The sequence below is a fragment of the Diceros bicornis genome, chromosome 23, assembly GCF_020826845.1.
Source record: "Diceros bicornis minor isolate mBicDic1 chromosome 23, mDicBic1.mat.cur, whole genome shotgun sequence".
NCBI classification, from domain to species: Eukaryota; Metazoa; Chordata; class Mammalia; order Perissodactyla; family Rhinocerotidae; genus Diceros; species Diceros bicornis.
The window spans coordinates 37,360,130-37,375,626 of NC_080762.1; the positions used below are offsets into that span (position 1 = coordinate 37,360,130).

Here is a 15,497-nt window from a genome sequence, read left to right on the forward strand (position 1 = left end):
CACAGCAGCCTCACCAAGTATGAGAAGTATTCCTTGAACAGCAGCAGCAAAACAATTATTTCCTTCTGTGAAATCAACTTTCCTCACTGCAACCACAAAGCCCTCAATTAAAAGGCTGGAAGAGACAGCTTGGTTTTATGCTCTCCAAAAGGATACAGCTATATAAAAAATGTAATCAGCTACAGGAGAAAGTCCTAGACCAGAAATAGTTAGAATGCACCTAACAAAGGCATGTTAAGAAACAAAACTAGAAATTAATTGTTTCAACAATCAGATATTCAAGAGTACAAAAAGCAAACAACCCTTCTATATGAGTTTGCTGGGGCTGCCATAACAAAATACCACAGCCTGGGTGACTTACACAAGAGAAATTTAGTTTCTCACAGTTCTGGAGGCTGGAAATCCAAGATCAAGACGCCAGGATGGTTGGGTTCTTCTGAGGCCACTCTCCTTGGTTTGCAGATGGCTACCCTCTTGTTGCCTCTTCACAGGGTCCTTCCTTTGTGAGTGTCTCTTCCTCTTCTTATAAAGACGTTAGTCGTATAGGATTAGGGCCCCACCCAGATGGCCTCATTTTTACTTAATCACCTCTTTAAAGACTTTATTTCCAAATCTGGTTGTATCTGAGGTACTAGGGATTGGGACTTCAACATATGAATTTGAGAGGGACACAATTCAGCCCATAACATCTTCTTCCCCCAAAAGACAAGAAAAAGCTTTCACAAGAAATCATTTGACAGGAAGTCTTTTTTCCCTCCCAACTCCCAATGAGTAACTTTCCAGATTTCAAAGAAATTTAGAAATCAGATTTTTAAATCTTTATAAGCTTGCTAAGAGCATTCAAAAAAAAGGCAGGTGGTATAGGAAAATTAATCTTAACTGTTGTAGATTTGAGAGATTCTTTGCTCCACCCACTGTGGGCCACTTTTCCATACAATAGAGAGAATGCTTTTGTGATTTAAAGAAGAGCCTATAGAAATGTCGAGAAAGTGTGGGTAAGTACTGGGACTGTCAATGCCACCTCAGCACTCACGGCACCCCTTCACGGTGCATAGAAGGCAAGCACTTTGGAGGACTGACCTCCTCCAGGAGAGAATGTCCATGAGGTCTCATCCAATGCCAACCCCTGTCTTCCTACCTGCATATGCAGGACCTGTCCAGTTACAATGATTGGTTCAGAAGCAGACACATGAACTAATTTGGTCCAAGCAGGAGGAGGCTTCAAATTTTTGACTACTGGGAAAAGAGACATTCTCTTTCTGGCTGGACAATAATGCCTGCAACTACAGTAGTCGCTTTGCAACCACGAGAAAAGCAAGTCTAAGAATGAAGCTATTTGTAGGGGAAAAAAAGCTGACAGAATTATAAAGAAATTGAGTTAGGCTTGATCAGACTGTACCCAAAAGCTCCCACCTCTGGACTTTTAAGTTATATAAGCTAATAAATTTCTTTTACTATTTAAGAACGCTTAAGATGTGCATTCTGTGATTTACAACCAAAACCATCTTTACTAATATACCTCGTAATTTCCAACTGACAACTAAGTACTATTTGTTTGCTTTTTTATTACTGTTGCAAACGGAAAAAACTATAATTTTTAAAAATAAAACTTGGCCGGTTAATTTCGGCTATATAGACAAGTAAGGGAACCAGAATTGAAAACTGAGAATTAACAGTGGATCACCATTTAGGAAAATAACTTCACTACTCTGTGCCCTTGTATTTCTTTCGTGTTTGCTAATATTCAACTCCAAGAAGCATGATGAATATTATTAAAGTGATAACTATAAAGTACTTTGAGCTCTGATTTAGAGAGAAATATAAAGTACATCATTAGTATATGGAAGCAAATATTGTGTCAAGATTAACCATTGAATTGAAAGCATCTATTCCACTCTCTCCCATTACTCACACTGAAAACTAATCATGAAATAAGGTTAATGAGGTAGAAACATACAATTTGATAATCAAATCCAGAAACAAAAGATAAATGTAGTAGCTCCCTCTCCAGGAAAATTAAGAATTCAACCATTTTCTTTCCAGATTGAGATTGGCTGCTGGCTATTACTTGCAAAAGAAATGTATCTGAGAGGGGCAGGAAATTAATTCTGTGGCACATAGAAATAAAGATATCTATTTTTTTTTCTTTTTAACGACAGCAGTGATTGTAGCATTCATAATTGAAAACTATAAAGAAACTGGAGAAGTGAGATTCAAGACACAGTGATAAATGAGAGGCCTCAGGAGCTAGGCAGTATTTCCCATATTCTCATTTAACAAGTTACTATTTCTATCTTGTCTGAGTGAAGACCTTTGTAGAGATCTGAGATGTAGTAGTCATTAACAGGATACAGACAACTTTCTAGTGAAAATCATATGACTTTTAATATTTTTAGCTTAATTCAGTCTGACTTTTCTGACTTTTCAGGATATTTCTCAAATTTCATACTTCGGAAGATATTTGGAAAGTATTTGTAACTCTTTCTCACATTGTGTACAGTCATGCGCCACATAACAGCGTTTCAGTCAGTGATGGACCATATACATGAAGGTGGTCCCATAAGGTTAGTACCACATGGCCTAGGTGTGTAGTAGGCTATACCACCTAGGTTTGTGTAAGTACACTCTATGATGTTCTCACAATGACGAAATAGCCTAATTACACATTTCTCAAAATGTATCCCCGTCGTTAAGCAATGCATGACTGTATTTATAGGGAATCCTACATATTTATAAAAAAATGATACTACATCAGTTTGTCTAGTATCTTCAAAATATAGATTAACGCAAAGCATCAGTCAATGCCTAATGTTCTTTAGTGATTTAAAGGAGAAGAGGGCAGGGAGGAAGGAAGCAGTGTGCTCTGAGAGGGCACAGAGTACATCCCGGATGAGTTGAGAGGAATCAAGTCTCAGATAGTCTGATTTGATGCTCTTCAAAAATTGTTTACATGTATTTCTTTACAACATTTGGATTCTTGAAAATTTATCCTACCAATTACCTACAACCGTTAAATACTACTACCCCCCCACCCAGTTTTACTGAGATATAGTTGACATATAACATTCTGTAAATTTTTAGATATACAACATAACGATTTGATATATATATGTATATATTGTGAAATGATTATCTAAAAAAGATTAGTTAACACATCCATCACCTCACATAGCTACAATTCTTTTTTTGTGGTTAGAACTTTTAAGATCTACTCTCTTAGCAACTTTCAAATATACGATAAAATTAAATACTTTTTTACCTACCCAGTTTGATATCCACTTAATAGATGGGAGAAAATGATGGCTGGGTTTAAGACACTCTACTTTCTTTATTAATGAGAAGAATTAGTGACCTCTCTATTATACCTCAAATTTCTGTGCCCATTTAGTGCTGTTCCTAACTAGATTTCTACGGTTACCCCAGAAGACACCCGGATGCAGTTGACCTGTCCTCTGTGAGGCAAAGCCCAGCTTTCACTCAACCAACGAAAACACTTCTCATATTACTCTTCTAGTATTGCTTTGAATGCATTTTTAGCAGCATTCTTCTGAGAGACAATAATTCTCCACTTACAACTCTATCAAATGAATGGGCAGTAATACTAAACTATTTGGACTTGGGAGACTATTCCTAGGCAAAGTCACACAGCAAATCATAGTGTAAAAGGGCCATACATAGTGACTCAGGATGCTGCGACTCTATGTGGACAGGCACATAGGTAAGTCCTAACGCAGTCCCTTCATCCTAAATGGCAGTGGCTACAGAGCAGATTGCTTTAGGACATTTGATGAAAGTATAATTTCCAGAATTATTCAACCCCACTCCATTGATTCATTTATTCAAGAAATACTTACTGAACAGCCGCTATGTACCCAGAGCTAGGCCTCCAAAGATGAACAAAATAGACATAGCCTCAGCCCTCTCAGGGCTTTTGGTCCAGTGAAAAAGACTGGGAGTGAAATAGGCATTTAAAATGCAATGCGAGGAGTGCGACAAGAGCTGACAGTGCTGTAGAAGACATGGTGGGCACCAGATGCCCGTGAGAGGGTCATCCATGTGTAAGTCTAGGTCACTATTCAAATCTGAACCTCAGGGAGCAGATCTGGGCTGAATTTATAGATCCGGGTATCACCAGCATATACAGTGTGTAGTAGCTAAAACCATGACAGAGGAACTGATGACCGTAGAAGGGTCAATGTCCAAGGACAGAATCCCAGGTAGCAACAGATTTTAAAATACAGGCTCCTTCCCTATGGTTTCTCAAAACCTAAATCTGATCTCCCTAAGTAAAGATGGGAACAGTTTCAATGGCACTAAATATATCTCTCAAATTATTTCTACAGGCTCTGGCATCAAGTGGACGTGTGAACAAGAATGCCCTCTGATCCCTTTTTGAACGTTTCTCAACTTCATTTCTCTAATTCATTGCTTGTATTTCTTCAAGATTGCCATTGTTTTCTCCCTCAAATTATGGAGCTCGAGAGATCTTTTTATGACAAGAAGCAGGTTCTGGTGATTAAAAATAGTTTCACAGCTCACAGTTATGTCTCGATTATGTAACTCCCTTTATATTGGATGGTTGCTTCCTGGAGAAAGAAAAGGATAAATTATTCCTTAGGTCCAAAATATCCTAGTTGGAACTCAAAGCTCACGAGAGATGAGGAAAGTGAATCTGTATATAACAAAACTCTGCTCATAGCTTTGTGTAACAGATCTCTGGAGAATTTATGGGAGTTTTGTTCTGCATAACTTTGGCAAGCAAACTAGTATACGGATATGCTCTGTGGCCATTTACAGTGCCCTCTAGGAAGTAGGAAGGCAAGACTGATGTCTTTACCTGACAAAAATCTTTAAGGAAGGCTTGTCTCCTTAAAGTGTGTCTGCACTGGATCTGATAACAGGCAAACAATTTGACTTCACCTTAGGCAGCAAAGACAAGGAAGGAGAGTATAATTTCTTCCATTCTCTTTGATAGATTTTCTTTTCTCTCTGTTGAAATGAAATTATCTCCTTCAGACATTGTAATATATTTTGGGGAAAAAAACTCTGAATTTCTATTACATATACTCTACAGGGGCCTGACCCACGGATGAGGCTCATCTTGAAGTAGAAGTTATCTTAAGTCTCACTCACTATCAAGTTTATTCAAAGCATTTAAGCCTCAAGGAAGCAGGGCTCTGCTCACTTTCCTTTAGAGTCTAAGTTTAATATGTATTTTAGCCTTCAAATGACTTTAGGTTAAAGCATTTTCTAGCTGTTACCAAGTCTGCTAACTTCAGAAATCATATATCCAAAACATCAATTTGAATCTATTTCTTATCTGCAAATCTAAATTATGGAATCACACCTTTCCTTTCTGTGGCCACACTGATAAAGCTAAAATAATTAGAAAGCTGATAGCAGTGGCTTAGCTCAAATCTCAGGATGAATTAAGTATCTTGCTATTATAAAACTTCAAAACCTAAAACTGGAACAAAAGTGGGAGTCGTTAGAATGTTATCTCGCCTCTACGCCCTGATCCTTGGGAATTACATGTGCTTTTTATTATTATCATTGTTACCAGGCCAGCTCCACCCAGCTCAACCATAGGAAGGTTTTAACTGTTCACAGATCTGGAGTGTTCTGGAAAGAGGTGGGCAGTCTTCCTATTGTGTGCGGCTGGGGAACGCAGGTTGATTTTCAGTGGCACATGGATTAGGTGCTCCTGAGGAGCTGTTGAACTGGCATCACCTCCTTTAATCCATCCTACACGCTGCTGCCAGAATAAATCTCCTCAAGCACAGTGTTCCCCATCTCAGAATCCCCTATGCCTTGTCCATGCCTGATGATTATAGTCCACGTCAGGCATCCAAAGAGCGCCACCAACTGATGCTTTATTGCCCATGGCTCTCTTTCACACACTGTAGAGGCTCGGGTAAAAGGAGGCCCTCTTCTCAGCATGTGCCTCACATCTCCCTCACCCCGGCTTTGCCTCACATTGCTCTCTCTACCTGGAATGCTGGGTCCACCCTCCCTTAACTCTAATTCCCACACTTTAAATTCCAGGCCTATCAAAATTGCCACTTTCTTTACAATGACTTCTTGATCTCCCATCACTTCTCCTGAATTCTAACACAAATTTATCTGAAAGTCTCTAATTTATACTATCTTCTCTCCTGTATTGGGATTATCATTGGATATGTTTTATTCCTCCTAAAAGAACTAAGGTCCAGGTGGGCAGAAATTATCTTTTCCTCTAGAACCATAATTATTAAAAGTTCAGACAAAGAAAAGTTTGCCTTTGGTGGAACTCGCAGCTGTATTTTTTTTTTTAGCAATGTTCAGATTTCAAAAATGTTTATTCTTGACTCTGCTGATAATTGTGAATCATTGAGTTTTATCTGATGTTGCTAATAGAGACCCGATCTGAGGCAACCAAATTTCTGCGACTTGGTGAAATGAGAGTAGCTTTTCAAAAAGGGTTATGCTGTGAACACATTTGTTTTAGGCATTAAAATATTCATCCATTTGGGGTTATAAGGCATGGTGGGATAAATTTTAAGTCAATATTTTTATTTTATCCCCAAAATGTTCCATTATGATTTCCAATAAAGACTTCTTTGTCTGTCTTAAACTTGGTTACATGTCATCTAAATTAATAATTATGTTCCTCATTAAAACAAATGCACTCTGGTGATGATAGAAGAATTCAATTCAATTTAACAAAAATGCATGGAGTGCTGATTGTGTAAGATGATGCTAGGGAATTGTATAACGAAAGCAGTCTATTTTCTCAAGTAGTTCAAAGTCTAACAGCCCAAATGTTAAGCCACAGTCACATAAAGGCAATTAGAGAACATTTTGTTGGGACTTGGATGTATGTATAGAGTCAGAATAAAGATATTAGATTTGTTTAAATATTAATTTATTTATACCACAGGAGTAGTGATTTAATTTTTTCTTATTTTAATGTCTTTTCAACCCTATTATAAAATATACACTTGCAGCAATATATATCTTGGGCAATACAAAATTGTTACAACCTGAGCTTCCTCAAGGCCACTTTAGGCTTTGGAATACAGTCATGCACTGCATAATGATATTTTAGTCCACGACGGACTGCATATGTGATGCTGGTCCCATAAGATTGGTACCATATAGCCTAGGTGTGTAGTAGGCTACACCATCTAGGTTTGTGTAAGTACACTCTATGATGTTTGCACAAGGACAAAATCGCCTAACAAGCATTTCTCAGAACGTAGCTCCATTGTTAAGTGATGCATGACTGTATTTCATTGGTCTCCTAGGGTCAATAAAGTTATCAAGAATTCAGAAGCAAATAGCCTTCCTAGCACATTTCCATTGCTCGACTGACTTGCCATGTAATTTTTACTAAAAGTAAAACTGTAAAATTTGAAAAAGTCAGCAGTCCGAGTCTGTTTTTGATGCACTAACAGAGCACTCACACTTTACCGACCTCAATGATGGGACTTGTTGGATGATTATTCACTCATGTTTTGATTATTTGGTTTTTGATGGTGGTGATTGACTGGCTTCTATCTTCCAAACTCCTCAGAGCCCTATGAGGCTCTTAGAATCAAATAATTTTCGAGATAGGAGGGACTTGGCCATCTATCTAGCCCAAATTTCCCATTCTCTAGGTAAGAATCTGAGACCTAGAGTGGTTAAGTTAATTGCCAAAGGTCATTTAGTCATTTAGTCATTTACTGTCACTAGAACCTAGAACTTCACATTTCTAGCTTAGTGACTGATTCATCTCCTACGATACGCAGTTAGAAAGAACTCTAGTTATCATCAGCTTGGTGAGGTATGTGGTGGGTTAAAAATGGTTTTTAGTGAAGTATTGGCCTTCAGTTAGTCGCACATGTACTGCCAAGTTTCAACACTTTTTTTTTTCCAACATAAATGTTTCTTCTGAAGGCTTCTTTTTGTAGTTGTCTCTAAAACTAATTTTCCCTTCTGTGCTCTTTATCCCATGTTCAGTGGTTCTTTTTACCTTTATCTCTGATGTGAAACCTTATCAAATGTACTCTTTTTTTCCTAAAATATTAACTATATCTCAGCTCTGGGTATCTTTTATCTAGCATGGCTGTGATATCTTCAAAGAATTCCAGCAGATTAGTTATGCAAGCCTGAATCCATCGTGGCCAGCCATCATCCAGTGATGCTTCAGCACTTTGTGTGAGATGATTGTTTGACCAACCTCCTGGGGTCTTCATCATTGCAATTAGCACAGGAAGGATGGAGAGAGAAGAAATCTTCACTCTGGGTGCTACTAGTGGCAAATGTTCACATTGCTTTTAGAAATATAAAGAAGGCTTACTTCTGCTGTATGTTTAAGATCTACAATTATAAGCTTCCTGAAACTTAGTTTTTCTCAGAAAACACACCAATCTCTTTAGTATTTCTATATCCCACAGTTGCTTACCCTTTTCTTTTGCTTTAGGATAAAAATGAGGATAGTAGGTACTTGTACAAGTAGGGAAAAAAGATACTGCTACTCTGATATTGGATAATAAAAAAAGGGAGAGTGGCTTTGTCTTGTATGTGAGAAGGTAATTGTGTCTGTGCTGATTGTTACTCTTTGGCCTGTGAATTCTTTGCTCTCAATTTAATTTCTGGAAGGGAGGCATTTGCTTGTAAGATATTTTACATTTCATTATGAAATAATAAGAGAGCTAAAGCAAGCTTGATTAAATTACAGCTATCCAAAGATAAGAGAATATTCAGTTCCAAATTTAGTTTTGTACAATAGGGCTTGTCAAGTAACAGCAATAAAACCATGGCTGGAGCAGACCCACAAGCACATTTAGCTAGCTTCTCGATGCATCTTTTGAAATAAATTTAAAATTCATTTTACCATTTTATAATAAAACAAAACTTTCACCAAGTACTAATGCTGTTCTATGGTAACATGGAAAACAATGAGAAAGTACATAAAAACTTAGAGATATCCCTTTGGCTTCTTCTGCGACAAAGTGGCACTCCAGAATTAATGTATTCTTCTTTAAATGTAGTTCCAAAGCAGGAAAAGAAAAGAATATTTACCATATTCATGATGCATCAAGATAATTTTTTATTTTACTTTCATCAAATTTGCCTATTCTTAGGAAGTACAGGCATTTAAGCTGGATGGTAAAGATTTGACCCTTCATGTTTTTCTTTGCAGTTTCTAAATTTGTCATTTTTGTGTTTAAATTAGAGCCACATTTTAGATTTGGTATGTAAAAGGTAACCAGAATCATTAATAAATACTTTCCTGTGTGGATTGACTACTAAATAATAAAGTAGATAAAAAGGTTCTTGAGCTGTCTACAAACCAGTAGTGTGATAGGATACAAATAGAAAAGGACATTGGAATTGTCTTTGGAACTATGATTTATTTAAAACATATTTCTGAACCCTATGTAAGAGGCACCAGGTTAGGCCACTTCAAGAAGGCACAAAGCTGCATGGTCCACAGCAGCCCCTGCGATTTAGAAGCTCACATCTAATGAAATAAGGCAGATTATTTCTCTTTTGCTCAAAATCAGCCAGTTTCCCATCTTACTCGGATCTGAAGTCAAATCTTCACTGTGACTTTGTGACCTTAAGGTTTAACAGAATAGGCAACCCCCCACTCCGATTCCATCCTTGCCACTTCTCTAATGTGCTCTTTCAACACAAGCTTTCTCACTGTTATCCCAACAAGCCAGGCACATGTCTGCCTCAGGGCATTTGCACATCTGCCTAAAGGCTTTCTTCAGATATCCACAAGGGCATCTCCTGAACTTCATTCAAATCTTCACCCCAAACTCTCCTCAGTGAGGTCTTCTTTGACTACTATCTCTAAAATTAAAACTCATCCCCACACTTCATATTTTCCTACATATTTATCTTCCTTAGCATTTACTACTACCCAACATACTCTATATTGTACTTATTTATTTTTCACATTGTCCATTTTCAAATAGATTGCAAGATCCTTGATGGTAGGAAATTTTGTCTTCTGCATTCTCTACTGCGTACTGAGTGCCTGAAACACTGTGTGCCCCACAGTAGGTGCTCAGTATATATCTGTTCAATGAATAAATAAGTAAAAAGGCAAAAGGGATGTGTTCACTAATAGCTATAACATAATAAAAAATCATAAATAGTGTAAGCAGAGAATAGATACAGTCTTTAAGTTATGGGACTCTACAGCTCTGTGTTTCAGGATGGCCTTCAACAAGTGGAATTCTTTCCATCTCTGTTGTATTTTCTGTGAAATGGGCTTATGTGGTTAATAAGCTACCTTCTCTCTCCCATAAATACTGATGATATAGTGCTATTATTTCTTTAGATTTTTTATCATTTTAAAGAGAAGCTAGGAAGAAATCTATTCTTTTCCAAGAGTAATTATAAAAATGCATCTTCAATTGTTATGAATAATTCCACTTTAAAAATAGGCAGTTTGATAATAGATCTCAAATATGAAATTAATTTCTTCTTTTCTTTTCTAATCAGCCTCCTCCTATTTGGAGTCTTAATAGCTGAAATAACAGAGATCCATCGTGTTTTTAATCAAATTAGCAAGCAGATTTCCTCCTTTATTGCCCTTCCATAAAAATCTATTTAGCATAAAATAAGGATGCTGTAACATTTCCAGGCAATATTTGATTATGTACAGACTTAAATGCTTCCAATTCTAACCAATTATTGAAGGGTGCATCTAATTATATCTTCACTTCTAATTCAGCAATCTGTTTTTCCAGTTGTTTCAATCTGGCATATCATTCTTTTCTCCTCTCAGCAGAAAAAAGATATAATAGCCCTGCATAGCATTGATCAAGCAATTTCCCTAAACGAATAACTGGTGCTCTTTATAGGCAACAGTGGAAGCCGCAAACAAATATCATCATTCGTTCAACTAACTGGAAAAAAAATCACCAAGGAAGAAAGAGGATTTAGAAACCAACTTTCCACAAAAGTAAGAGTCACAGATGACGTAATAAACAGGTTCCCATTACTCTGTGTGTGTGTGCGCACGTGCGTGTGCAAGCTCACGTGTGGCTGAAGGCCCCACGCTGTGAAGACACATCCAGATGAGAGAACTGAAAGAGAGAGCGGTCAACAGGAGACCCACTGGGGGAGGAAGAGCACATTGATTGAGACGTATGGTTCACTGTGTATCTGGAAAGCTTCGCCTCTTTGCTCGCTAAGTCGGGCTTTCGGCGACAGGTGGACAGGCAGAGTTAGCCATCTCCAAGGGGCAAAAGGCAAAGCAGACGGGGATGGGCTGGGGCGTGGAGGGAGATCTGCTTAAATTATTTAAATAATGTCCACAATGTCATGTGGTCCCTTCCTAGCTTTTAACAGAGCAGTATTGTTCACACTTATCTTCTTTGTTCAGAGGGATACACAACTTGGCCAGCCTGTCTAAAATTTCAGTCCACCCACCAAGTTCATATCTTTATATTTTAAAATAATCTCATTGATCAAATACTGGTGCTAATGGTCCTGTGCTCAGCACTGACATACACCAAGGATATGGTATCCTGAGGATTGGAAGTCGAGGCATGGCGAAAGGCAGTACTAAAAAGCAATCAAGAAAGGAAGAAACAAAGGGAGAAGGAAGGAGGAGGGAATGGAGGGAAAGAAGGAAGGAAGGAAGGAGAGAGGAAGGGAGCGAGGGAGGGAGGGAAGCAAGGATGGGAAGAAGGAAGAAGGATGGAATCATATGATTCACCTGCTTTTGTTTTTTCTGTGAGGAGGACCAGCCTTGAGCTAACATCTGATGCCAGTCCTCCTCTTTTTGCTGAGGAAGACCGGCCCTGGGCTAACATCCGTGCCCATCTTCCTCTACTTTATATGGGACGCCGCCACAGCACGGCTTAACAAGCGGTGCGTTGGTGCGCGCCCAGAATCTGAACCTTTGAACCCTTGGGTTGCTGAAGCGGAGTGCGCGCACTTAACCACTTGCGCCACCGGGCCGGCCCCATTCACCTGCTTTTTGAGAAATTACTTCTTGTCCAACCATTAGTTTATATTTTATTTGGGCCCTTGTCATCCTTATTCTCTAGCCATCTTACAATTTTCTAAGCACACTGAATCAGTTCCTGTTTCGTTGCCTCTGCTCATTTTTCTCTCTCTGCCTGGAATGCCACATTCCAGAAAACATTTCCTAAACCTCCAGACCTTTCCTGACTACTCTTGACCACAAAGTGAAACTTTCGTGCAAGGTATTTGGGCAACTCCAAAGATCACAGAACTTGCTTGAAGCCTACACCATCCCCTCTCCACTGTTTCTATCTCAATTATCGAAATAAATTTTGCTACTAATAGTTTTATTAATAATTTTACTAATAATTAGTATTTGCTAATCCTAAATTGACAAGCAGTACCAAGAGCACTTTCCTTCCTTGGTCAAGAAACCACTTGAGGCAAGGAGCTATATCTTTATGTTGCTTTTCCAGTACCTAGCACAGTGCGTGGTGTATAATATATACACTCAATGTATGCTTATTGAATTAATACCTACCTGTGAAGGAATCCTCAACTCCTCTAAATTTTTCTCCTATTTTATAAATGAAATAATAGCACAGATAGCATTTGTGTGGGCTTCTGTGCTCCTGGGCATTGACCCAAGCAGTCACATTCAGGATGTCATTTCATCCTCATAACAAACTTATGGGGTATATGGCATTTAGTACTCACATTTTCCAGGTAGAGAATTCAGGTTTAAAGAGGTTAAATAACTTGTCCAAGATTATGCAACTACAGAAAATGCAGAGAATCAGGTCAGGAGGCAATGTAAAGATAAGAACACATTCTTTAGAGTTAAAATGGTCTTGGTGTCATTTCTAGCCGTGACATTTGACTACTTACGCCATTTAGGGAAAGACTCTAAGCTTCACCAGAATTCAACTTCCTTCTTTCTGAATTGCAGGCGAAATATCTGCTTTGTCAAAATCACAGGGCTTTTATGAAGGTCACATGAAATAATCTATGTTAAATTATTTTTTTAAATCATATGTTGCTATGATTTTAAGTTTATTATTATGTTAGAAACTTGATGATCCTATATATGCTCCCCTATATCTATGCTCTTTCTTGGATAAAAATAGTAATAATAAGAAAATAATAATAATAATGAGAAACCCACATTAGCTCAGTATATAGTAATAGAGAGTCCTAATATGTAAATACTACTCCTTACATGTAGCGTGTGTATTTTAATGAGATTTTTGAGGATGCATAAACAAAATAACGTATCATGAATCTTCTGGTAGCTACTCCTTTCTGTGAAATTTTCTGAACAACCTGCAATATTTATCCCATAATAGACTAGGATGTAGAGAAAATGAACTACTCAAGGTGGGGGGATGGGACAAAGGTGAAAGAGAGTAAAAAGACAATCAGCCTCTGATCTGGGATCAGATTCCTTTAGTCACGTTATGTTCATTGATGACGAACAGTAAACAGCTCCCAATCAAGTCTGTCTTGATTCTGATCGCTTTCCTCCCTTGTAGATCTTCTGGGATTTGGTCTTTTGTTCACTTTCGGCAAAGTGCAGCCAGCTTTTTCTCTCAGACTATAACTTTAGATGGGACACTGACACAGCCCAGCTCTTTTCTGGTCATTGTGCTTATTTATGACCTGGTCATGTTTCATTTTTTTCCTGTTTATGGCCAGAAGGAAGAAAATTTGAGTACTATTACAAGCACAGATTAATCTTGCCTTTGGTATCTGTTGGTAATATAAGAAGAAGCTGTACAGAGGAATTTAGGAACCAGAAACTAGCCTTAAGACTCGAAAATTCTAATGGGATTGATTTTCTTTGCCATCTTCCTACACCTGGTTCCATCTCTGAAATTACCAGTTTTTAAAAGGATTTTACAGCTTCTTAGGCAAGTTGATGAGAATACCCATTTGTATAAGCTGTTAACCTTACCCTTGACACTGCCTTTAAAATATCCTTCCACAGATATACATATATTGTTTAATTAATTCCTACAGAAGGGCTGGGATGTGAAGTGTAGGAAGGATAAGATCAGAATTGGGAGAGGTGTATCTAGCAGACAGGAAGAAGGTTATGAATTGTAATTAAACAAAAAGGTAGTTAGGGGCCGGCCCGGTGGTGCAAGTGGTTAGGTGCGTGCGCTCCGCTGCGGCGGCCCGGGGTTCGCCGGCTCGGATCCTGGGGGTGAACCGCCACACCGCTTGTTGAGCCATGCTGTGGCGGCGTCCCATATGAAGTAGAGGAAGATGGGCACGGATGTTAGCCCGGTGCCAGTCTTCCTCAGCAAAAAGAGGAGGATTGGCATTGGATGTTAGCTCAGGGCTGGTCTTCCTCACAAAAAAATAAAAAAATAAATTTAAAAAAAAGGTAACTAAGTCATAGCCAGCAAAATCTCAGAGAAGACAAGCAGAATCTGGAGAAGTAGTAGTATGTCAGTAGGTCAGGTCTCAGCAAGGACTGGTCTGCCACTGTCAAACTTCCCAGATCTCCTGGGTTCTCAGCTTATAACATAATTCCAGAGCTCTCTTTGAAAACTCAGAGCAAGTTAATTCACCAAGTTTCCTATCCCTGCCACTCTGGATCAGTACATAAAATACAAGCCCTGGTGAAAATCCATCCTCTCCTTTCCCTTCACATCAACACTGCTCTGCTACTCTGCCTTCATCTCTCTCTCTCTCTTTTTTTTTTTTCGCTGAGGAAGATTTGCCTTGAGCTAATATCTATTGCCAATCTTTTTTTTTTTTGGCTTGAGGAAGATTAGCCCTGAGCTTACATGTGTGCCAATCTTCCTCTATTTTGTATGTGGGTTGCCACCACAGCATGGCTGACGAGTGGTGTAGGTCCGTGCCTGGGATCCGAACCCACGAACCAAGGCGACTGAATGGGAACATGCCAAAGTCAACCACTACACCATGGCGCTGGCCCCTGCCTTCCTCTCGTTTGACCCAAACCCATGTTTCTCCTCTATATTCTCTGGAACTCTCTGCTTTCTTGACTTAATTTCCTGGGTCTCACATGAGGCTCCTCATTCTCCTACACTTCACCAGCCCCAGAGTCCTTTCTCCTCAATAGCTCCTTTATCCTCTACCTCTGGGTGAAATCCTCTTACATCTTTGATGCTCTAGCTGTCCAGGTAGATTACTTTCTATTTTTTTTTTCCTTTACCACCCACTTTCCTGCTTCCTATTTGTTTTCAATAACCCCCGAATTCTTCGGCTTCTGACTCTCTGCTTTTCTCTTTAAACTAATCCTGCCCTAATTGAGGGCAATCATGTAGCTAACACACCCAACATTATGGCTACTTGGTTGCTTAACCATGTCATCTCTGGTGACCTTCATTTGCATGCTCCTTCAACCGTCATCCTCATGGCCAATCACCATAACCTATGGCTCTGCTTCTGAAATCTCACACTCATATATCCTACAACTTCTTATACTGCTACATTTCTCACTTCCTTGCTTCTACTGTCACGCTACTGAATTTTCTTGAGCTGAAAATCTTTTAATTCCTTTGTCA

At 38.7% G+C, this 15,497-nt stretch overlaps 1 protein-coding gene and 1 long non-coding RNA gene across 5 annotated transcripts in view; one reads left to right on the forward strand and one right to left on the reverse strand.

Moving 5' to 3' along the window:
* LOC131420520 (uncharacterized) overlaps nucleotides 1–4,395 on the forward strand; it is a 35,703-nt gene extending 31,308 nt beyond the window's left edge. The window contains exon 3 of the long non-coding RNA XR_009223554.1: nucleotides 4,344–4,395. This is a non-coding gene — a long non-coding RNA (uncharacterized LOC131420520). The remainder of the gene's footprint in view (nucleotides 1–4,343) is intronic.
* Nucleotides 1–15,497, reverse strand: part of FUT9 (fucosyltransferase 9) — a 100,951-nt gene that overhangs the window by 59,900 nt on the left and 25,554 nt on the right. For 2 of the 4 annotated variants that reach the window (XM_058566610.1, XM_058566607.1), the window contains exon 1: nucleotides 362–494. The exons of 1 other annotated variant lie outside the window; for it this stretch is intronic. The gene's annotated coding sequence lies outside the window, so the exon portion shown is untranslated. Of the gene's footprint in view, nucleotides 1–361; nucleotides 495–15,497 lie in introns of those variants that run through there. One more of the 4 variants, XM_058566612.1, reaches the window with a different exon arrangement.